The following is a 26,002-nucleotide window of genomic DNA, read 5'->3' as shown; positions in this document are numbered from 1 at the left end:
CATGAAAGTTGAAGAGATAGGGAAAAACGGCGAGACACGTGTCTTCTATCACGCTGCGGTGTCAGAATATGGTAAATAATTTTCGTGTTGCACAGTGTAATATTAATGTTGTACCCTTGGCATTGGTAAGGTTAGGAATCGAATGTTGTAATGTGAATACATTTTTCAAATTTCATTTTATTAATTCTGGAATAAATAAAACGGGGGTCTGTTTACATCCTTTTTCTATAAATGACAACTTTTCGCTTACGAAGTAGCGAGCACATGCTAGTTTCAAATAAATGTTCTCCATGTGATGACGTTTTTTATTCGTTTCTACAACAGTTGTCATGCAGATCATACATATGAAATGATGTAGGCTATAATTATATTCTTATTTATTGACTTCAAATATATGTATGTATATAAGTGTGAGTGTAATTTTCTTCTTTAATTTTTCTTATTATTGTGGTATTTCAAATGGAACGATCCATCCATTCATTCATTCATTCATTCATTCAACTCTAAGAGGCCATAGGCCTTTGCTAACACCATCATCATTAACATAACGGGGCAACTGGAAAAGAGCAAAACGTGCGAATGGCAACATCAGTCATCGACACGCTTACTGTACAGAAGACGGAGAAAAAAATAATTCACAGCAGTGTATATCATCACCAGGGCAATGAATTCTATGGGCTCAGGGGATAATGACTGAATAAATGTGACAAATGTGCATTTTATCATTGTAAGGGATGATTTCATTTCTGTAACTCATTTCCATACATCATAATAAAAAAAATGGAGGAATTAGGAAGATCAGATGTACTCTACAAATCAGTACATGATTATAGTATGAAAAAAAAATTAGACAAATTAGGCTTCCTTCGTACAGTAAATCTTCCAAATTTAGGGGGTCGATTATGGATAGCAACACAACTCCGGTTGCGTTGCCGACAGCTGATTTCTGCATTGAAATTCATACTTTTTTACAATTAAATTAATATCTGAAGGTTCAAAACACTGATGTTGAATGAATTTGATAGAAATTTCTGGCGTTTCACTCATTTTAATTGTATGATTTTCCCATCTGGCAACGCAACTACAATTGAGTTGCAATCCATAATCGACCCTTTAATAAACTGTATTTTGTACTTATTTCACTATGTTTTTTTATATAGAGTATAAAGTGTGTTTTACGTAAATTGGTCCAATAGTATAACTTGATTTATTTGTCGCCAAAAATTTCTAGAATTCCATTGACCAAAAAAGAAACAAATTCCAAATCGATTGGCCAATTGTGCAATTTAATATTTGTATTGTTTAATAAATAACAGCAACATATTTGTTTATTGAAAATTTCTTTTCATACAATTTTAATGAAATTCAAATGTTAGTTTACTTTGTTTGCAGGAAAAACAAACATTGTTTAATATCAACCATCACAATGGAGGAAGATAACAAATCGACGCTCTTCAAAGTGACCGTTGCTGTTGAAAATAAATGAAAATTTATTGCTTTAAAATTGACATGAATGATAATTACAAATTATCACCACTTGTTGTCATGCTGGCCGGCATGCAGTGCGTAGGTCGTTGCACTTTTCTAAGAAAAAGAAAATTTGTATTTAAAACAAGAATAAAATATTTAGTAGTTAAATTCCCTCAGCCTATCACTGTGCCAACAAAAGTAATAACAGGAGTGGTATACGGTAAATGTCCCATTGACAGACTCCCAATTTTGAAAAGAAATCGGATTTTCGAAGGAGACAAAAGCAGTTCTGAAAGTTTCCAGCATATACAATGGGCCTTAATGTTCCACCAATGAAGGGTCATCCACATAGCCTACACGAATATAATCCATAATTCTTCCACAAAGACGATGCACACTTAAAACATGGACTTACAAAAAATTTTGCGCAGGAGGAATGAAGGAGGGGTGCATTTCCCTATCCATAATTCTAAAGTATTGACTTCTCTTAGAAAAACTTAAACTTGTAAACACACGGATAAGGAATATGGCTGAAACAAAGATATTCCAAGGCATGTCTAAATTTGGTGTACCCGCATTTATGACGAAAAGACAAAGTTGGGTGCTCGGAGGTTCGGATGAGGTTTTTCCGAAGTTCGGTACAACCTCTTCTGGACCTCCGACCACCCTCTCCGAACTTCGGAACATCCTCCTCTGGACCTCCGATCACCCTCTCCGAACTACGGAACAACCTCATCCGAACCTCCGAACACCCACCTCCAAACTTCGGAAAAACATCCTCTGGACCTCCGACCACCCTCTCCGAACTTCGGAACATCCTCCTCTGGACCTCCGATCACCCTCTCCGAACTTCGGAACAACCTTCTCAGACCTCCGACCACCCTCCTATGAACTTCGGAATAACCTCCTCTGAACCTCCGAACAACTTGCTCTTTCCATATTCAGTCCACAGGAACCTCAAAAACGAGAAAATCTGACTTTTTACTCGCACTCTTCGAGTACTCCCACTTGCGAGTAAAAACGAGCAAATAGGAGCTCTGGTTAGGCCATGTCATAAAAATTAGCGATGATGAACGCGCTTAAAAAGGCGTATTAATACGGGCCGTACGGGGATAGGAAAGCCAATCTGGAAGCCCAAGGCTTCGATGGAGTAAACATGTGGAAGACGAGATCGAACAAGTAAAAAAGTATCAGTCGGCTTTACTGACAGATATATACTCTCAGCCTATGTTAATTGAAACTTTCATCTATTGACAATATCGAATCGAATACCGTCTACGCACACGGGGCGCCTTAACTAAATTTAAATGAAATGTGCTTACACCTGGGATGTTTTTGCGGTTTCTGAAACAACAATGTTCATAGATGAGAGAAATCCAAAAACAATAAAAAATCGCTGGAGGGAGTTTTAAATAAATCGCGGTCATAATTCACATTTTTAGGTATATTTTAGGTTTTCGCGAAACCGAAATGGGGCTAAAGAACATTTTGTAGGTGTGAATTTTTGTTCCCAGGTTTTACCATTTTTGAAATATGGAAGTTCAGGTCACATATTTAGATGTTTTTTGTTAGGTTTTCACGATTTGCTTGAAAACGGTAAGTCTTATCGGAATGTGACTAGAGAAAATCTTATAGCTGTGAAAATTCTCTATAAGATTGGTTTTCGTAATTTTGTCCAAGGTTGTACCATTTTTGAGATATACATATGAGTTTAAGTTGGGAAATTGCAGTCAGACCTTGTTTTATAAGGAGACGATACAGTCAGTAAATTGTCAAAATTTTAACTTCTATATCTCAAAAATGGTAATATCTACGAAAATACCATTAAGGTCAATCTTGTAGAGAATTTGCGGTTTAAAAGCAAAATCGTGAAAACCTAAAAAAGCCCTTAAAATGTGAACTTTGACCGCGATTTATTTGAAAATCCCTCCGGCGATTTTTTTTTGTTTTTTGGTTTTTCTCAATTATGAACATTGTAGTTTCAGAAACCGTAAAAACTTCCCAGGTGTAAGTACTTTCATTTAAATTTAGTTAAGGCGCACCGTGCGCATCCAAAATCGTTTTCCCCAATAATTATGTATTTGGGAGGTTTTTTTAGATTTTGTGGCCGTTTTGGAGGTATGAACTTACCGGCAAAAATTTTGGATTGAAGCTCAAAAGTGTTACGGAGCAGGTATTTGAAGGAATGGACCGACATAGTCTATTTTGGTTACCATTCCTTTCGATAGATATCGCGCCCACCAGATAATAGTTGGTCAGCGTATAACTTAGAGGTTTTGGACCACCATGACTTGCCCACGAAAAGCATAACATCGGTATAATTTCCAAAGGACAAATCCTTAAACAAAAAGTTGAACTTTTGTGGGGGGGGGTAACCTAAGAAGGGGGTTATCATGAACGGCAATTCCCCGTGATTTTTTTCACTTTCTCCCTTAAGTTGCAACGGCGGAAAAACAAAACTCACGGGGAAATTTCATTCATGAAAACCCCATTTATCTTTTATGGAGGAGGTACCTAAAGGTGTGGACCGATATGGCTCATCTTCGAACTTTGGAGAAAATATATTTCAAAACTCAAAATGTCCCTAAAAATCAAATTGAAATGTTAAAATCAGATTGTGAGGTTTTTATCGAATCACCTTATATGTAAAATTGTATCTAATCTTATATGTAACATTTTATTTAATCTTATATGTAAAATTGTATTTAATCTTAAACAATCTTATCTAATCTTAAAAAAAACAAGTAAAAAGGTATCTGTCGGCTTGCCGACATCTACGGACAGGTCGAATGTATTTAGGGTCTTTTCAGAATTGTTGGCCCTTTTTGAACATTTGAACTTGCCGAGAAAAATGTGGATTGGATTAAAGTTGAAAAATGTTGCGGAGGCGGTACTGAAAGGAATGGATCGACTTAGTCCATTATGGAAGTGTATTCTTTATTGGGAGTCATATATTTTCAATAGATATCGCGCCCACTAGTCATTTCAGTGGGTCATCGTGTAACTTTTGGACCAGTATGCCAGGAAGCATGGACTTGTCCACGGATAACATAATATCGCTGTAATCAAGACCACAACGAACAGCATCGGTATACATTTCCAAAGGATCTTCGAACAGACCCTAAACTGGACTTAGACCTAAATGTTGAACTTTTGTGAGAGAGGTACCCTACGGAGAGGACCCTTATGGACCATTTTAGAAGTTAAACTTAATTTGGACAAGAAGGTCCACAGTTTGGACCAAATTGGTTTCCCCGTTCAAGAGATATCGTGCATACCAGTATAGTGACATTTTTTAAATATTGGGGGGGGGGGGGGAGTACCGGAAGTTGTGGACCGGTATTCCCCATCTTCGAACTGAAACTAAGTTTGGACAAAATATGACGAAGCCCAAATTTTAAACCAAATCGGCTGATCAGTTCGAGAGTTATCGTTCTCTCCAGCCACTACATATGGTGCCAGATGGGTTTTTTACACTTTTCGGGCTGTTTTCTCAAGAAGTATGGACTTGCTCTGAAAAACTTTTACCTTCGTAATTGAGACAAAAATCAAAGTGATTCGACAGTGGTTTTAAAGTGAACTTATTCGAAACTTTATACGAGACAAATAGTGCTCATATTCGAACCTGATCTATTTCTGGTAGATATATTAGGATGTAAAAAGTATGGACCAAATCGGTCACTCCCATCAAGAGTTATCGTACGCACAATTTTTCCGAACATTTTTGAATTTTTATGTGGGAACTACCTGAAGGAGTTGACCGATATCGCTTATCTTCGAACTTACACTAAGTTTGGACAAAATATTACGAAGACCAAATTTTATACCGGCAGAATCGGCAGATCTGTTCGAGAGTTATCTTTCGCTCCGACCACTACACACAGTGTCGTAAGGGTTATTTTTGCACATATCAGGCTGTTTTCTCAGGAAGTATGGACTTGCCCGCGATGAAACTTGTACCGTCGTATGGGGGCATTAAATACAAGTTGTTACAACAAAAATCAAAGCGATTCGAGACCAGGTCCTAAACTAAACTACTCCGAAATTTTGCGTGGAAGTTACCCGAAGGAGTGAACCGATTGAGTCCATTGATCATCATCTAAGTCTGCTAGAAATTTTACAATGTGCAAAGTATGGACCAAATCGGTTGCTCCCATCAAGAGTTATCGTGTACACATATTTTCCGAACATTTTCAAACTTTTGTAGGGGAGGTACCGGAAGGAGTGGACCGATATAGCCCATCTTCGAACTTAAACTAAGTTTGGACAAAATATTACGAAAGCCAAATCGGTTGATCCGTTCGAGAGTTATTGTGCGCTCCAGCCAGTCAGATCGACAGACGGACGGACATAGCTAAATCAACTCCAAATTGTCTGAAACGGATTTCGTCCTAACACGCTTGGGGCCTAAAACCACTATTTCGATGAGGCACATTTTGCCCGTATGAAAGTGTATATACCCTCGTTAGCATAAATCCTGAGGGTATAATTAGGGTACTCCTCACAAAATTATGCAAAAAACCCACCCCCCTTCAAAATAAATAACAAATCTAAGAGCTACAAATTTTCAATTATAAAGACAACTATTTAAAAGATAATTTTTTTAATTAACAAGCTATAATTTTAATCACCTACAAGGAACAGTAATTTTCATTTCAACAAGTTTTTCTCTTCAAATTTAATAAACGAAAATAAAAACAAAAACAACAACCAATCCATTTACAACAACAAAAACTTACGCATTCAATTAGGCGAAAATCAATAATTGATTTTTAATATTTCGTGTTGAAAGATCAACAATCGATCTGTCGGTCCACTAGGTCGTAACTTGGAAGCGTGTTGTTCGCTGTTGGCAGTGTAAATGACAAGTTAATCACTTTATTCCGTGGAATGGCAAATAGTATCCAATATAAAACTGTTATAAATCACTGACACAATAGAACTGTAAAATCACACTCACTCACGAGATTTTAGACAGACATGAAAAAATTCTTTATTAGTTTATCGACATGTTACGTTATGGGGAACTGACATTCGCGCATATATCCGCATCAGCGTATCTTTCTCCTAATTGGAAACAAAACATTGGTTTTAAATCTTAAGATTCCGCAAAAGAAGGTGATGGTGACGAATGGCGATGACTGCACACCAGAACGTCTCGAAGTGAACTGTTTCACTTTATGGCACTTTGGTGGATTGTTTAGTTGCTTGGTTGCCTGACTGCCTGTTTGGGTTTCTTTGCTATTTTTTGGTTTTTTGTTTTTCTTATGGTGTAATGGAGGAATGAGTTTACTTGATGGTCGGTTGGGTTGGTTGGTTTGGTTCGGTTGCTTGCCTGCCTGCCTGGCCTGCTTTGTTTGACGATGTAGTTTTGGAAAAGTTGTTAGTATTGCAATGACGTTGTTACTTGCTGGTTTGGGTGTCCCCCCACTTCTCCACCCCCTTTGGTGTTATTGTTCTTGTTATTTATGTGTGCTTTTGTGTACTTTTTTGCCAACATGTTGTTGTCTAGTTGTATTTATAGTTGTTTGCTATTTTGTTCTTGTTGTTGCTGCTGTCTATTACACTTTTAAAATAACACAGACTCCTCTCTCTATCGCAGCATGCAACTGGTTCACAGTTGCAAGCCAGAAATATAAGAAACAACAAACAAGGCATCTACGAGAAGAAGAAAATCTGCATAAACTGCAAGTAAACAGCAACACCCGTCAAAAATATTACCAGCAACGACAAAGTCATCAACATCACCAACAGCAACAAACAAGGAGTCGTTGTTGTTGGAGGGATCGCGTACTTTTTTTCTAAACAAAGACAACGTTCATCATGTTGTGATGGGTAGCTTGTTCGTTCGTTCGTTTGTTGTGCTGTTGTTGTTTGCTTGGTTTAATTTATCGCACAAAGATGTTGGAATAATGGAGTGGTTTCTTCAGTCTGGGACAATATTTACAGAAGATATATTTTCTTCAGATTCATCATGGCATTTTAATGGATTTCCTAAGAATATTGAATATCATGGAATTGGATGTATCAGCATTTATCGTCTATGTCATAAACCTCATGAGTTAAAATGGTCACAAATGGCGATATAAAATAGATTCTAAAGAACTGTGAAAGGTATCTTTAGGAATACAGTGACTGTCACTGAAAATGATGCAACCTGAAATAACAAATGTAAACGTTGATAACATGGAAACGAGTTGAGATTTTTTACAATTCCAAAAAATTTTGTAGGCTGAAAAATTGTCTTTAAGATGGCATACAAAAATATTCCGATTTCAGTACTGTTATACTAAAATGTTCCCAAAAACAAAAAATAGGCAAATTGAGCCTAAACAATTATGCACCACAAGAATCGATTAACAATTTCCAAACTTTTCGCTTTTTATGCCATTTTAGTAATCAGAATGCTGGAATAACTGGTTCTGTATCATTTTCAGTAGTTTTGTCATTGATTCCGATAGAAAAAAAATATGTTCCTGACGTAATTTTGGCATGATTGTAATTAATCTCCCTTTGGGTAGGAAATTTGGCTAGATATTTCTAGTTTTTGAAGTTATTTTCCAAAAATTGACTATGAAAAATCATTAAGGGTTATGTCTAGAGTACGTACACACAATCTAATGATATATGGAAAGTCCTATATTAGCCAGGCTTGCCCTATTTTATACAACGACGTTGCCCTGATAGAAATACAAATCAGGGCAAAGAAAAAAAAATTTTGCACTTTGAAAATAGTTTTCAGAAATATTATTAACAATGTTTTGACCTTGTTTGCTTTTATAAAAACAAAAATTTTAACACCCTTTGTTGTCATTCAAGCCCAAACAATTGTACTCCTTACGAAGAGTTTTGTTAGCGACAGTTCATTTATTTAAATGCAGGTGTGTGTTGGCTTCTTCCACAATAATATATCGATTCTAGTCCAGATATACTGATTTTCATCTGAACTAAGAATGTTACACCGCATAATGCCCGGAAAAATACGACATAACTTGAAATAATCCGCACCCATAAAAGAATTGGAGTGATTCTATGAAACTCGTCGAAGGAAGTAGTATTGTTTGGCTTGAATGGCAACAAAGGGTGTTGTAATTTTTAGTTCTATAAAAGCAAACATAGTCAGGGCATTGTTAACAATGTTTTTAAAAACTATTTTCAAAGAAAAGTGCAAACATTTTGGTTTTATGCCCTGATTTTTTCCTCTATCAGGGCAATGCCGTTAAAGGCTAGTCTAATATGGGGCAAGCCTGGCTGATACAGGACTTTCCAAATATCATTAAATTGTTTGTACGTACTCTAGACATAACCCTTAATGATTTTTCATAGTCATTTTTTTTTTTTTGGAAAATAACTTCAAAAACTAGAAATTTCTAGCCGATTTGCCTACAAAGGGACATTAATTACAATCATGCCAAAAATACGTCAGGAACATCATTTTTTCTTTCGGAATCAATGACTACTGAAAACGATAGGGAACCTTTTATTCCACCATTATTACTGAAATGGCGGAAACAGAGAACAATTTGGAAATTAGTAATCGAATAATGTGGTACATAATTTTTAATAATAAATTTAAAAATGCTAATTTTTTTGGATATTTTTAGTACTGTATACCATCTTAAAGACAACTTTTCAGGCTACAATTTTTTTTAATTGTTAAAAAATCTCAACTCGATTCCAAGTTACATTTTGTATTTCAAATTGCATGATTTTCAGTGACAATCACTGCAAGTATTGGGTATTCAAATCTCAGTAGTAAGGGAAGCATACGAGAGTAACTAGAAAACTATCTGGTCTAGGCAACACATTTTTTTTGGAAAGTTTTACAGTTTTTAGCCTAAGCTTACTCAGGACAGATTCACGTACGACCATGCGTTGTGTGTTTAGAGTGGCTTGATTGAGGCACCTCCAAAATATGGTAACTCAAAAAATCGGGCTATTTTCGCAGGAAGTATGGACTTGTCTTTGGAAAAACAATATACCGTCGTAATATGAACAGTGAATACAATTTGTTACAACAAAAATCAAAACGATTCGAGAGCAGGTACTAAACTGACATTATCCGAAATTCTGTGTAGGAGGTACCCGAAGGATTGAAACGATAGAGGCACGGTGTTCAAAGTATGGCTCAAATCGGTTATTCCCTACAAGACTTAACGTGCGCACTATTTTTCCAACATTTTCGAACTTTTGTGGCGGAAATACCTGACGGAGTGTGCCGACTGATATGACTCATCTACGAACTTAAACTAAGTTTGGAAAAAACATAATATAATTGTTCCACAAACATCCCATACGGGACAAGGGAGACTTCTCTCATATCAATGAGTGCACTAGAGTTGGGCAATCTCGTTCAATTGAACGATCCGGATCACTGTCCTCGTTCAAAGACGAATGAGTAACATCATAAAAGCCAACGTATTAAATTAAGTATACGCAGTTGTGTCAAAGAAATTACCGTTGTCCATGGAACGAGATAGTGATCCGGATCGTTCAATTGAACGAGATTGTCCAACTCTAGAGTGCACCCCGAGATACATATTAGTACAATGATATGGGACATACTGTTTATTGCCGAATCTGAACGGCGTGTCTTAAGGCACCACTTGTATAGAAGTTTTCAAAATTCGTACTTATGGGTACGACAAGATCTATATGGTACTAAATTTTATACAATTTGGATTTAGGTTGAACGGATCGAGCTGGAATCCTGAAATTTTGAATTAAGATTGATGTTGTAGTATGGGATGGAGATAATTTTGAAATTCGTACTTATGGGTTACGAAAAGTAATAAATTTGGTACAGTTAAGATTTGGGTCATCGGATAGAGCTGAATTTCTGAAATTTGGTATAAAAATTGCTGCTGGAGTATAAGGTTGGCTACTGTTGGATTGTAGAATGGAAGTTGTTTAGAAAATTCGTACTTAAGAATACGAAAAGTACTAAGTGGTACTAAATTTGGTGCAATTTAGATTTAGTTTGAACGGATAGAGCTGTAGCCCTGAAATTTCGAATTAACATTGATGTTAGAGTATGGGATTGAGATAATTTGGAAACTCGTACTTCGTAGGATACATTTGGAGTGTAAAAGGGAAGTAGTTTTGAAAATTCGTACTTATAGGTACAAAAAGTACCAAATTTGGATTTGGGTGAACGAACAGAGCTGGAATAATGAAATTTAGAAATAAGCTTGCTGTTGGGGTGTAAGATGGAAAAATACTAAATTTGATACAGTTTGGATTTGGGTGAACGAATAGAGCTGGAAACCTTAAATTCGTAACTGAGATTAATGTTGAAGTGTAGGATTGAGGTAGTTTGGAAATACGTACTTATGGATACGAAAAGCACTAAATTTGGTATAATTTAGATTTGGGTCAACGGATAGACCCAGAATCCTGTAATGTGGAATTGCGATTTCTGTTGGAGTGTAGGATTGTGGTAGTTTTGGAAATTCGTACTTATGGGAACGAAAAGTAATAAATTTGGTACAATTGGGATTTGGAATCTGGAATCCTGAAATTTGGAATTGAGATTATTGTTGAAGTGTAAGATTGATGTAGTTTTAGAAATTCGTACTTATGGGTACGAAAAGTACTAAAATTGGTACAGTGGGTATTTGGAGTGTAGGATTGAGACATGGAGGTAGTTTTTGAAATTCGTACTTATGGCCACGAAATATACCAAATGGTACAATTTGAGTGCACCGATAGAGCTGGAATCCTGTTTTTTGGAATTAAGGTTACTGGTGAAGTAAAGGATTGAGGTAGTTTTGGAAAATCGTACTATTGGGTGTAGGGACAGTGCTGGAATTTGTATTTTTTGGATTTAGTGTGAGTATTGGTGTACAATGTTGGTCTAGCTGTTAACATGTAAGGGTGAGATATGGCTGATCTTTTTGAAAATCGAACTAAAGCGGTACGAACAGTACTAAAACAACAATAAATACTGATTAAAATTGGTATAAGTACAATAAAATTTTCAGTGTTCGCAATTTCCATATTATATATTGTTTACTTGTTTTTCATATCCTTCCCGCATACGAAGTAGCGGGTACTTCGCTAGTTGTAATTATTTACCGTTTCTTCTAATGGATTTTCACTGTAGGTGTTATCGTCTTGTGAACATAGCAGAACAATATGAACCATATGTATATACATGCTGAGTCTATCAGCACTAGGTTGAGATATTAGATGTTGCCTTTATATTAAAGAAATTAAAAATTTGTAGTTTCGAACTATACGGCCAAACACTTTGGTTTTTCGACATCAAAAGCACTGTAGCTGTTTGGTTTGTCAGTTAAATAACAACAAAATTGTTGCGACCTACAGTAGTAGTGTGTGTGATGTGGTTTGTTGATATAGTCTCAATGTGATGGTGAGACGATGGTGGGGGTTGTGTTGTGGTTTGTTGATACATTGTCAAAAGAAAACAAGAACAAAGTTGAGATCATTTACCAATCAAGAGAGGAATATGAGAGCTAATAGTGGAATATAGGGAAAAATAGGAAAGTGATTTTGCATCTCATGAACATCTTACATATTTTCGAAAAAATAGTGGCTTTCGAATGGAAATTAGAAACTGCACATGTATCTTATGTGAGGTACGAAAATATGTAAAAATTCTTGAAATATTTTTTTCTGTGTATAAGTCTCAATAGGCGGGAGAATTCGACTGAAACATTTTTTTTTTTTAACTTTTATAATTAGATCCTTTTAGGACAAAGACAGAGGACATGGACAGTAATAAATCCTAAACGGCATCAATGAGCGAAAAAATCCTACAATGTCCGTAAGAGAAAAGAAAGGTTACAAACAAAATATGTTGATACATTTTAAAACCCCCTCGGTTTGACAATGGACCGAAGAAGTGAGATAGATAGAAAATACCTATTTTTAAATTGTCAAGCATAAAATCTATAAAACGTTGTCATTAAAACTCCTTACGACGCACATTGGGGTAAAATCCATAAAAACGGAGATTAATTCAGGGAATCATTTGGGGGTTCAAAGCTTTGTATTTTTCGAATCTCGGTGTCACATTAAATTCAAAAAACAATTTTTAACCACAACTTAAAGTTAATAAATATGTTTTCAAAAACACGTTTTTAGTGTTTTGTTTTTTTTTTTCATCTGAAAGAGCACATTCTAAGCTACATTCGAAGTTTTTGTGTTTTAAAAATATTACATAGTTTTGTAGCAAATGACCGTCTACGAAACACTCTTTTTATTAAAGCGGTTTGCGATGACCGCTCTAACTAGAAAACGAATTAACCTTTCTTCCTATGTTTTTGTGGGCTTGTTTAGAATATAAAAATCTTGTCCTTCATAGGCGGATTTCACAAAATATTAGTTTATACAAAAATGGTGGACAGTCGAATCAAAATATCCATTTTTACCTTAGAACGACCAAATTTTGATCAAAAAATGCAAATTAATATTTTTTAAATACACCGGTCGATAAAGAACTAGATCTTGATGTCCTAAATAGTCACACAAAAATATTGGTATTAGTTTTCGAGCAAGAGTGATCACCGATTTCCAAAATGCCATTTTGAGAAAAACGCAATGGATTTTTCGCTTCAATGCTCATATCTCACAATTAATATAAACAATTAATATTGTGTGCATTTTTTATTTCAGCTTCAATTCAATTTTTCTAATATTTACGGATTTATCGACGTTTTAAACACTTTTCTTTGTTGATTTTATTTGAATTGCCGAAACTTATTTTGGGTGGTCAATAACACTGAGATCCAAAAGTTGAAAAAAATTTTGTGCAGGGGTTTTGATTCATAAACTCTGTTTTGTGTGAGTCTATGGAAGACGAAAATGCGTTTGGTGTCTTTGGGTCACTTCGTTTTTTGATATTATAACGTTAAATGTAGTGAAAAACGGCATTTCTTGGATTTTAAACATTGAACGGGCATAATTTCTTTTTTTACAACTGATTTCTATAATTTTCTTTTCTTTTAAAGGGAAGAACAATGTTATTCGAACAAGCCATAACTGTTTAAAATCGGTTAAAAATTGGCTATGTTATAGTGGTTTAAGTGTGAAAAATAAAGCTAGTTAAAAAACAGGAAAATGCTTTTCCTTGTGCTCTAGTCTGCGTAGAAGATACCAAACTGATGAATAATTTACTTTAAGCAATATGGAAATTAGTAAGCTTTATTTTTTGCTTTTTCATGCAAGTTCGTCCCTCCGCATATTCTCATAGCTGGGATTACCGTATCACCTGGTAATTTCACCTTGAGTTGAAGTTAAAGTTATTTAAAACAAACTTTCATAAAAATGAAATGAACTCCAAATTGTCATATATAAAGTTCCGATTATTATATATATGTATAGTAATGGTAAACCTGCACACATAGTCTAATCTAGAGTGAACACAGGCATCAATGCAAAACACGACATAATGTACAACAGGACCAGAGAAAATTAAGACAAAAACCAAAAAGGCAAAAAATATGACCCATGACTATTTTCACCATTTTTGACATAACTCAAAATGCGCAAAAAACGGCATGGGGTTTTAGCGGAAATTAAAAGAGAACACTCAAGAGAAAAATACAAAAAAAAAAAATTCTCAAGACCTTCTCGACACTCTTTTTTTCTATACTCTAATACATTTCAAAATTGTGGAAAATATGGACATATTTTGAAAAAATTTTTAGGGATATTTCTACAGCACTTTTGTGAGAACAAATTTTTCTCAAAATATTAAGAAATACCTCTACTTGATACGTCAATACTAAAAATTACACTTTTATATATTAAAAACTACGTTTTCACCGTTCACAACCACCCAAATTTGTGATTTTTCAACTGTTTGCCAAAACTTGAAAAAATTTTCAATTTTAACACAGTGCAACAAGAAAAGTAAGCAACATACGACATTGCTATTTTGGATAGTGAGCTAGAATTTTGACAGATTATTAAGAAAGTATGTTTTAATTTTTCAATTAAGCGCCGTTTTTCGGATTTTAACCATACGTGCGACGGGCCAGCAACGCGGACCGGGATCTGCTAGTAGCTTTATATTTTCTGGATATACTTATGTCTCGATTTAAGTTGTTTCGCATTACTTTGAATTTTTATTATCCAAATAATGACACAACTGGAGGTATAATTACTGCTTTGTAACCAAAATTAGCACACCACCATCCTCAGCCTAAAAAACTATTACAAAATATTTCCAACTACATGAAATAATGCCATGTTTGTCTGGGAGTCGTAAAATGACACAAATGTTAATGATATGCTTGCTTTTGCGAGAAAATGGCAAAGAGTCTGCTGTACTAGCGTTGCTACATTCTATAATAAACATATACGATATGTGTGTATTTAATAGGTTATGTGGCCGATTACAAATATAAAGGTATTAAATTTAAAAAATATTTAAAATTAAATTTGAAAAACACTCATTAGCGTTAAACAAATTAAGATATGGATTTTTAAAGACATATCTCGTATGCGAAGTTTAGCAATTTTAATTTTTCCCAAACCTTTTAATATTTTCAACAAAAAATCTTGACTTTTTGTTATGGAACAATTTTTATTGTGCAATGTTTGCAACAAACTAATAAAGAGCTCGTCTTTGTTTTCGTGTAGACATTCAAACAGAAGCAAAAGAGTAAGCTTATTTCTCATATGTGGCTACAAAGGAAACGAAAATGTAATAAAAAAGGACATGCAATGCTTCTGTCTTGCCATCAGCAACATAAACACTAAAACCCCCACACACCACACCACACCAAATATGTGGGGTCGGCTATGTTTTCAGCGACAACAAATAACAACTGGCGACACTGTCATCGTTGCTGGTGGGTGCCGCCACCACCAACCATTTATGAGTATATTGAACTTGAACCTGACCATCATAGCAAAGGATAAACAACAGCAACAACAACATTGTGGGTGTTAGTGAAATGAGCTGAAAAGCGCAAACGCTTTAAATAAAAACAAATTCTGTTCGTGTTATCATTTTTGTTCTTGTACAGCAGCAGCATACAGCATCAAAAGAAAGTGAATGCACTCAAATGCATAATGATAGAAGAAAGTTTCATGTTTTTTGCTGTTTCTCATGTGAATGTTCCTTTGTTCGCTTGTGTGTATTTTATGATTTCTATGTAAAAGGATGTTAATGTTCAAAAAATGAAAAGATATGTTGCAAACACAAAGAAAGGAAATGGAAATTTGTCAACTCATAAATTCTTATTTAGAAGGAATTTAAAGTAGTAGGTAGACAACATGGTAGACAACTTAGTTTGATGATTGTTGACATTTGTAATTGGGCGGGGTTTAAACAATCCACAAATGAATATAGTACAGAGATTAAATATTATGGGCAAGACGTTTACGTTTTTATAATATGCTTTGTGAGATAACGCTTTTTCAATTTTTAAGGGTGCATAATAGAACCATCAAAATTATTTTTGGAGGCTATGTCCGATTTCATTAACGGGCATAACCCATTTAACTTATAAACAAGACCACACATGCTCAAAAACTTGTAATGTATCCGCGTGACACGAATTACATATTTAAAGTCACACGTCTGTCCACAGTTTTTAGGCCAGTCAAAATAGACGTTGAGATAGCAAAAATTCCAACAAAGCTGAATTTTGGTGGAGCAAGGGTTTACCATAAAAAGCAATGTCCTAAAAGTCCCCATTGATCCCATGTGTGCAAAAAAGTTATTCGGGGTCAAAGGTCAAATTTTAAGGGGTTTTAGATTTTCGGATTTATTTCTTGAAAACGGTTGATCTAATCAGAAAGTGACTAAAGTAAATATTGTAGACAGAAAAATTATCTACAAGTTTTGTCTTAGAAGGAACCATTCTTGAGAAACGCCTGTTCTAAACAAGTAAGAAAAGCGTTAAGTTCGGTCGGGCCGAACTTTTTATACCCTCCACCACAAATTTCAGCCATTTCGGTGGATTAATGCGGCCACAACCTTCAAAATACCGAAATTCGGAAGGTACCGTTCTATGGGGGCTATATGATGGCGTGGACCTATACCTACAAATTTCTGGGGGAAAGTTTTATACGCCTAAAGAAGACTAAATTCCAAATTTCAGCCATATCGGTGTGATAATGAGGCTAAAACGTTCAAAATATCGAAAATCGGGAGATATTGTATTATGGGGGCTATATCAACACGTGGACCTATATAAACATTTTATGGTAGAAATGTTTCTTAGCCTCTGGAAACACAAAATACAAAGTTACAACCGATTCTTTGGTCAAATGGGTCTAATACATTCAAAATATATTAAAATGACGCGTACTTTATAAGGGGTCTTATGTGGGGACTATACCAAAACGTGGACCTATATAACCCAACTTTGGTAGGAATGTTTTCTGGCCTCTGAAGACACAAAATACCAAACTACAACCAATTCTGTGGTCAAATGGGTCTAATATATTCAAAATATATTAAAATGACGCGTACTTTATATGGGGCCTTATATGGGGGCTATACCAAAACGTGGACCTATATAACCCAACTTTGGTAGGAATATTTTTTGGCCTCTGGAGACACAAAGTACCAAATTACAACCAATTCGGTGGTAAAATGGGCCAAATATCTTAAAAATTCCTTAAAACGAAGACGCGTCAGGCGTCTTTTTGTATGGGGGCTATACGAAAGCGTGGACCTACATAGCCCGCTTTCAATACCAAAAGTCCTACGTAAATATAACATATTTTCCCAAAATTTCATCAACCTACGTCAATCCGTTCGGACGCTAGAGTGATTTCCACAGACGGACAGACGGACGGACATGGCTATATCGATGTAGAATTGCACGCTGATCAAGAATATATATACTTTGTGGGGTCTACAATGATTATTTCGAGTAGTTACATACGTAGTGACAAACTTAATATACCCCCATCCTATGGTGGAGGGTATAAATATATGTTTCCTTGAAGAGCGAAATTATACCTATCTTCTAAAACAAATTCCAAACAATATCGGAGCATGTTTAGTAGAGTTATGCCATGTTAGAGTCGTTTTATGCAAAAATAGCCCATTTAACCCACATGTGCAAGCCCAACGGAAACAACCCCAACGAAAACTCTCCGATTTTTGATTATGGAAAAATATAATTTTCATGGGCGGCGGATCCGGTTCGCCGGTTATTCGACACGAAAGGCCAGATTTAAAAACTGGGTTAGTCACGATTCTACTGAACCGATTATATCGTTTGAAAGCGTATGGAAATACCTAACACATAGTGTGGTTATTTTAACCTCATAATGTACTTACGCGGCTAATTTTTAATTTGATCATCTTTAGATCACGATATCTGGAAAATGGTAAATCTTTTTTAAAAATCATGAAAACCATTCTTGTAAACAATTGTTAAATCTACAACTTTTACTTTAGCCGACTTTTGCTAAGTCTTACCGTTATTGAGAAAAATCAAAAAACTGAATAATGCTTCCAAAAATGACTTTTGACCCCGAATAACTTTTTTTGCACACATGGGATCGATGGGGACTTTTAGGACATGGTAAAGGCAAGCTCTCCACCAAAATTCTGCTTTGTGGGCATTTTTGCTCTTTACACCTTATACGCATTTATATTTTGACTGGGCTATTAACCCATTAAAACTTGTCGGATATGGTTGATACAGGTGGCGTATAAAAAAAATAGTGGACTTTATGAGTCTAAAGAATATTAATGATCTCGGCGGTGCAGAACTCTAGGCTAAACAACACCTACAGCTTACAGCGCTGTGATGGTTACAACGTGCTGTGGAAGGATCGCACCAGAAGTGAAGGTGGAGGTTATTACACCAGTCTGTTCAATACAGACCTATCTCGCTTGAGCCTGGATCTAAAGAATCGCACATGAAATGTATGGTGTGGAACTGCCGAGGTGGAGTTGCTGAACGTATACATTCCGCCGATAAATAGCTGTACTTTAGGTTATAGGCCCAACATTAGGTCGCTTTTGGAAGGTCATAACGGGAAACGACCAGAGGGGTTTAGTGCTGGCTGAACAGAGACCAGATTTCATCACCTCTGAATGCCGCTCTTTGATCAACCATAGGAAAGCTAATTGGCCAACTTTTGGAGAGTTCACTAATCACCGCATCAGAGATCTGATTTCAGGTAGCAGAAAGGATAGTCCTGGACATGATGACTGCTGCAGCCGCTCGCCATATACCTGCTGATCAAATATCAAAGTCAGACCAAACTTCCCAGCAGTGGCGACGGGATTAGCAAATGAGCGTGATGAGCTTCATCGAACCAACCCCAGGGAGCTGACACAGATGGGTCCGCTAGCATAAGAGGTTAAATCATCTGAAGAGTTGCAAATAAGGTAAAGTAAATACTACAACAAAAACAACTCAACAACAACCACATAGAAATTTGTTTTTGTTTGTAATGTTAGTATCACCGGTATATGTAAACAGCAAGGAAATGTCTAGAAATTTTTGGAATTTAAAAAACTAATATTTTTTACTTTAATTAATTCTCTTTCGAGTTGAGCTGTTTAGACCTAAGAGATACATTGATTACACTGTGCTACAATGAAAATTTGCAGGGGTTCTAATGCATAAATTCGGTTTTGTGGGAGTCCATAGAAGACGAAAATACCTTTGGTTTCTTTGGGTCACTTCGGTTTTTTATTTTATAACGGTAAATGTAGTGAAAAATGGGCTTTCTTGGATTTTCAACTTTAAACGGACATTACTTCTTTTTTCCACAACCGATTTTAACACTCTATCCTTTATTGGAAAGGAGAGAATATTGTCTAAGCCATCGATTTTTAAAATCGATTAACAAATGGCTAAGTAATAGTGGTTTATATGTGACAAAAACCCATTAAAAACAGTGACATGTTTTTCCTTGTGCTCTAGGCTGCGTAAACGATACCTAACAGTACAATTATTTACTGTTAGCAAGTAGGAAATTTAGTTGGCTTTCCAAAATGCGAAAAACCAACGAAATCGGTTGAAAAGTGAATGCGCTATGACATTTTTTGTGTTTGAACTTTTTGGTTTTTTTCATATTTTCCTTCATAAAAGATTGGTACCTTGTGCGTAATTGTTAACCAAGATAATCACAATTAGAATCATACATGCTAAGGTACCAATCTTTTATAAAGGAAAATAAGAAAAAAACCAAAAAATGCCATAACGCATTCATTTCGGAAAAAAAGAAGTAATGTCCATTTAAATTTGAAAATCCAAGAAACCCCATTTTTCACTACATTTGCCGTTATAAAATCAAACCTCGAAGTGACCCAAAGAAACCAAAGGTATTTTCGTCTTCTATGGACTCCCACAAAACCGAAATTGTGCATCAGAAATCCTGCAAAAAAATTTTGTCCACTTTTGTATCACAGTATTATTGATTAGGAGTCTACCGAAGTCCCATGCATCCAACCATTATGCTACGTTTCAAGGGTGGTTAGGCCGATCTTCAGGCATATTAGGATGTTGTTAATAAGGCAAAAATAAAAATGATATTTTTTACATTTGATTGAATATTTTGAAAAACATGAATGAAAATTCCATACATTTTCAATTTGAATGCTTCCATATCATTCCACTTAATGGATAATTTCTCGCAGAAAGTAGAATTGTTGCAAAAATATTTTGGGTCGCTAAAAATTAATTGAAAAAGGAGAATCTGTTTCAAACTTTGGTTTTTGAAAACAATATGTTTATTAGGGTTTTTTACAAAATTTAAGAAGTTATCACATATATTAACAAATGTTGTACCGCCTCTATAAGCGGTGTTTTAGTGTGCGACACGTCTTGGACTTGGAGGAGGTTAGATATCATTGATATGAAAACGTATTTTTTTCTGAATGATATTTTTTTTCCTCAAATGATGTATATTAGGGAATACATCGAACATGGAAATAAATATATAAAATGTCGTATAGAATTTGACACTAACATTACAGCCCAGTTAAGTCAACTGGGTATTGCTGTTACCTTATATTGTTCTACCATGACCTGCCACCCTCATTGTCCCCGAGGTCTGGAAAATGATAGCAATAGTGAATCGTACAGGCCGATTTCGATAGCAAAAACCCTTGAGGCCGTAGTCCTCCCCAGCGTTATAAATAGCTATCCATTTGCCGATCATCATAATGAATTCCGTAAGAAGCATAGCGCGACAACAGCGCTGCATGCCATCTCCACACATATCTGTCGAGGACTCAAACAGAACAAGGCATGTGATAGGTCAGTTTTGGTGGCGCTCGACTTATCAAAAGCCTTCACTACTGTCAATGACATTGATCATACTACCCTCCGGCGAAGTTTGAGACGTTGGATAAACAATTATATTTGTGGACGCTAGCCGTATGTGCCATTCAAAAACAAGAAGTCGAAGTCGGGTTAACGTTAACCAATCGCCATAAAAGTTCATATACACTTTGTTTCATGTCAATAGCACATTTGAAATTGCTTTTTGTTACTTCAGTTTAGTCGATATCCGTGGAATTACCTCGGGAAAGTTTATATATCTTGGTTTGTAATTTTATGAAGTATCTTTCAACAGAAAGTTTGGCTTCGACAACGTACCGTTATAATTTTTTTAAATTTTCTTTCAAAAATCCCAAAAGTTGTACGGTTTAAATTGTTTTATCGGAATAGCACATTTTTTAATAACTTGAGTAAAAATGTAAATGTTGAATGCTTCTGTTACGATTCTTTAAAATTGGAATAAATAAAAGCTATTTCAAGTTTAAAACGCTAAAATTGGTCGAACTATGACTTTAATACCGGGGAAATAAGACCTTATGAAAGCTGTGGACTTTAATTGTCTATAATGCGTTAACAATTTGGCATTAATTGACAGTTTCTTCTTAGTTTTATAAAAAAACTAAAGAAAAACGATGGAATGAAGAGATATGGTGCAAAATAAACTTCAAATTCTACTGAAAATTGGGTATTTTTGATCGAGAAACTTCAAATTCCTACAACTTATATTCCATAATACGGGTCAATTATGGCATTAAGATAAGTTAATCACTGAAATATCAGGTGATTGTTATTGCACTGAGTCTGAGCCAACATACCATAAAGAAAAAACGAGATCCTTCCCATACACAGAAAGAAAATAGGTTTTGACAATTATGTTCTAGTTTTTTTCGTTATTGGTAAGGTTGAGATTAGATTTTTGTAACTACCCACATGAGGTAGCTATACGGGATTTTCGTAACTGCCTTTCCCGCATAACTGCCTCAATTTTTTGGAATTTTATGAGAGGTAGTTAACCGGGGTGCAGTGTAGTACTTTTCATCCATATGAGTATGAATTTACAAAACCACCCTCATATCTCAATCCTACACTTCAACAGTAATATTGATTCCGAATTTCCGGTTTGCAGCTCTATCCGTTCACCCAAATCCAAATTGTTCTCAATTTAGTACCATTTAGAACAGTTCCTAATGTGTACGAACAGTTCTAAATTGTGCGAATTTCCAAAACCATTTCCTTTTATAAACACCACTTTCCAACCTTGACTTCGTTCCCAAACTCTACGATTCTATATATATCCTTCAAAATATACAATTAGTTCAAAATTTGCAAAAATGTACATATTTTCATATTTTTTCATAATTTTTTATTGGATTTTTATTTCCTTATACTTGAAGCATTGAACTATAAATAATTGCAAAAATACCTAATTTGCTTTCAAAAATATTTTACTGAAAATGTTCTAAATAAATAGTTAAATATCTGCTCACAATGACTTCAAAAATGTTTCAAAAGTTCTAAAAAATAAAAACTTTAAAAGCTTTTTGTGCGGAAGGTTTTTTTTTATCGAATCACCTTATAATTAAGATTTAATGTAATCTTAGGCAAAAACTCATCAAAATGTCATACAGGGATACGAGGTTGTAAAAAAGTCATAACCCTAGTATATACCCTGTATAGTGTAAAGCCTGAGAATATAAAAATAGGCACTTAGCAGAATATCCCATTGTTACAAAACTAGAAAACAATGGGCAGATAAAGCATGTCTTAAACGAAAGGTCTCTCATAATACCAACAAATCTGAAGCTAACAAAACTGGATACATAACATAAACATAACTTTTTGTAATCATCATAACAGAAATTAATAGGCGTTTTTACATAAATTGTATGATTTTTAAAGATCAAGCGTCACTCATTACAAAAATCTAAAATATATATTTTTATTTCCTATTCTCAAACGATTTGCGTAACGCATAAACAAATACATATATTTAATCTTATTAATCTTTAACTCGAATATTGCTACAACACATCAATGATTGCATGAATTAGAACAATTCATCATTATAAAAAAAATGTTGTCAAACTTCATTATTGTCAATTTATGGGATTCTATTTCACCTTTATCTGGCTGCCGCCATTAAACACATTCATAACCTTTCGACATTTACCATTCTGACAAGGTTTGTATGAATATTTCGATAACAATGTTTTTGTTTTTTTCGCTGTGTAAATCCATTTACATGTGGAGGCAAAGTCGAATGATATCGTCTTTAGAGAAATATATTTACATAAATGTTGAACAAAGAATAGGGATGTCATTTATACATTGATTGAAAATGTTCAAATATTTCCATGTAGGCACACATGAAAATTTTGACTTCAACAAGCTCTACTGTTGTTCCGTTAAAAACTGTTCAGCACGTGCAACCCGTTGCATAAGCAAATATAATTCCAATAAGTATGTATATATAAATGTTTAAATTTTTGGACAAAAAATCTGCAAAACACATTTTATGTTACCACATACACATGTCTGACATACCTAATCTAAGGTTATTAGCCTGTCACACACACACCCGTTACACGGATGCAGATGAGTTTCTGTGACATGCAAGCAGGGAATAGCTTGACTTGCCTCAAGGGAAACTTGTCAGAAGAATTTCCCCAAACGACAAGAAAAGAAAAACAAAGAAAAATGTCTAACAACGAAGAATACACGCATACACAATGGAGGAACTATTTATAAATTCTAAGCCAATTTTATATTACAAACATGCAAACCTACGTACATAGATACGTAGGACATAAAGTCTGTCTCGTAAAATTTTATCAAGGAAGAAAATCGTAAAAAATGTGAAATTTGAAAACAAATATTCTAAATATTGTTTGTCAGATGATCAATTTTATTGCGTTGGTAAAAACTGCTAAACAAATTAATAATTTTAATGTCAAAAACATTAATTTGACACTGTTACAACAAACATCTAAATTTTTGATTGTTTCTGTAGTTGATTTTTTATTTTAATTTTTTACACATTGTAATCTATTGAAATATATATTTGACAAACTGTATTTACGTACATACACCACACTTACACAGATGATATCCACGAGAAACGACAATAAAAAATCCCAGAAGCACGCAAAACGTGTAAAAACAACAACTGTTTGTAGTTTGGTAAAAAAAAACAACACAACAAAGTTCGGGATGTAGACAAATGGGAAGAGAATTTTACAAACACATTAAGGGGCTAGGAGGCTGGTAGCAGGAAGAGGGGTTTATTTGCATATAACAATCAGACATGATTTACGTGGGTAGATTTTAGTTTTTTTTTATTTTGTTAACGCACAAACAAAATATCATTAATATGCAGGATGTGATAACTAACAGACAACGGATGTGTATAAAACAATATAAATAAAATGTGTTTCTTAATGGTTGAAACAATTCCATGGAAACTGACAATAAAATATTCAATATTATCAAATAAATTAAGTAGCAATTAATGTAGATTAAATACGTTAAAAATATTATACCATTTATTTATGTAATTGTCTAGAAAACCAAAAAGTTGACTGTGTTCTACCTGCAACGGTTATCAGGTTTTCAAAATATTCAACGTGTCACGTGAAACAGTTTGACAAGATTGTAAATAACGAAATATACACTATAAAATAAAAAATAAAAAAGTTTGTTTGTTTTAAGTTTATGGACTAATAGACTGTTGAACCGATCTTCCTGAAAATTTCAGAGTATATCACTGCATGGCCTGAAAGTAACATAGGCTATAAAAAATTCTGAAATTCCGCGTTTATCCGGAGATATAGCATCAGAATCGGAGGTACCTCCAAAAAATGTAGATTTTTATGTAAATATAGAATGCAAATAGAATGGTAACAGATAAGTCTCCAAATTTTGGATGTGTAGAGGAATTTAGTCTAGAAATAAATTTGCCAAATTATACTGAAATCGGTTGAGATTTGGAAGTATTTGGTGCACCAAACATACGCTATATACCCGATTTTAATGAAAGTTGGAATGTGTGTCGAAAATTGGCCTACAAATAAATGTGTGAAAATATATTTTACCTTACTCGGAGTAGCGAAGCGCACCGGGTTCAGCTAGTATAATATAAAATATAACATATAACATACAAAATATAAAATCTATATAAATTTGGATAATTCTTTTTTTGAAATGTCCGTCAGAAACCAACTTATGTCTTTGTGCAAAGAAATTTTGACGCTTTTTTCGCCCACTTTTTTCAATTCTCAATTTTAATCTTTTCTACAAAAACTACTGAACTGATTTTGCTGAAATTGTCGTAGAATTTACAGGGATCGCCACGGTGAAAAATAGGCTACAACATTAGTTTCGGAGGAGGCGGGGCACTTCCCCTATGCCATATTTTTAAAAAGATGCTATATTTAAAATGAGCCACAATTGTCTCGCAGATTAATTTCCAAACCGATACATTCGTAATCATTTTAAATATAGCATCTTTTTAAAAATATGGCATAGGGGAAGTGCCCCGCCTCCTCCTAAACTAATGTTGTAGCCTATTTTTCACCGTGGCGATCCCTGTAAATTCTACAACAATTTCAGCAAAATCAGTTCAGTAGTTTTTGTAGAAAATATTAAAATTGAGAATTGAAAAAAGTGGGCGAAAAAGCGTCAAAATTTCTTTGCACAAAAACGTAAGTTGTCTCCGACCTTACCTACTCTGTGTCTCCGACCTTACCCCTACTTTTTTAGGAAACAAAGACTTGATCACGCCCACTTCTTAAAATATCCCAGCAAAATTTTAAGGAAGGCGTTCCATGCGATGACGTGATTTCATGGCATCTTTTGCATTGCTTCAAACGAAGTCGTGAAAGATCCGATCTTTTCATCAGTATTTGAACCCATTCCATGGATCCAATAGAGATGAATTTTGTGTTTTTATTTATATACATTTTTCTAAATATATAAGATTACACCAAGACCTCGCTTTGCGTCGTTTCACTTTGCGTTGTTTTCGAAGTTGCGTCGTTGCTTAGTTAATACCTATTTTCAACATGCGTCGTTCGATTTTCGAATTTGCGTTGTTTTAAATTTAAGTGTCTTAATTTTTTATACCCTCTACCATAGTATAGACGGTATATAAAGTTTGTTTTTCCGTTTGAAACACATTGAAATATTCATTTGCGATAATATAAGCTGATTTAGCCAATTTCGTCTTACCGTCCGTCTTTTTGTTGTAATCATGCCATCTTCCGAATGATTTGAGATAGATGGGTGAAATTTTGTAC

At 34.7% G+C, this 26,002-nt stretch overlaps 1 protein-coding gene across 18 annotated transcripts in view; it reads right to left on the bottom strand.

The window, feature by feature from the left end:
• Ypel (Yippee-like) overlaps positions 1 to 26,002 on the bottom strand; it is a 133,209-nt gene that overhangs the window by 66,567 nt on the left and 40,640 nt on the right. Inside the window, exons 1-2 of one of the 18 annotated variants that reach the window (XM_073975197.1) lie at positions 6,431 to 6,645; positions 6,210 to 6,346 (exon numbers count right to left, since the gene is read on the bottom strand). The exons of 14 other annotated variants lie outside the window; for them this stretch is intronic. The gene's annotated coding sequence lies outside the window, so the exon portion shown is untranslated. Of the gene's footprint in view, positions 1 to 6,209; positions 6,347 to 6,430; positions 6,646 to 26,002 lie in introns of those variants that run through there. 3 more of the 18 variants (XM_073975196.1, XM_073975198.1, XM_073975199.1) reach the window with 3 other exon arrangements.

The sequence above is a fragment of the Musca autumnalis genome, unplaced genomic scaffold, assembly GCF_047663935.1.
Source record: "Musca autumnalis isolate F117 unplaced genomic scaffold, ASM4766393v1 scaffold_3, whole genome shotgun sequence".
NCBI classification, from domain to species: domain Eukaryota; kingdom Metazoa; phylum Arthropoda; class Insecta; order Diptera; family Muscidae; genus Musca; species Musca autumnalis.
This window is presented reverse-complemented; position numbering and strand designations above follow the sequence as displayed.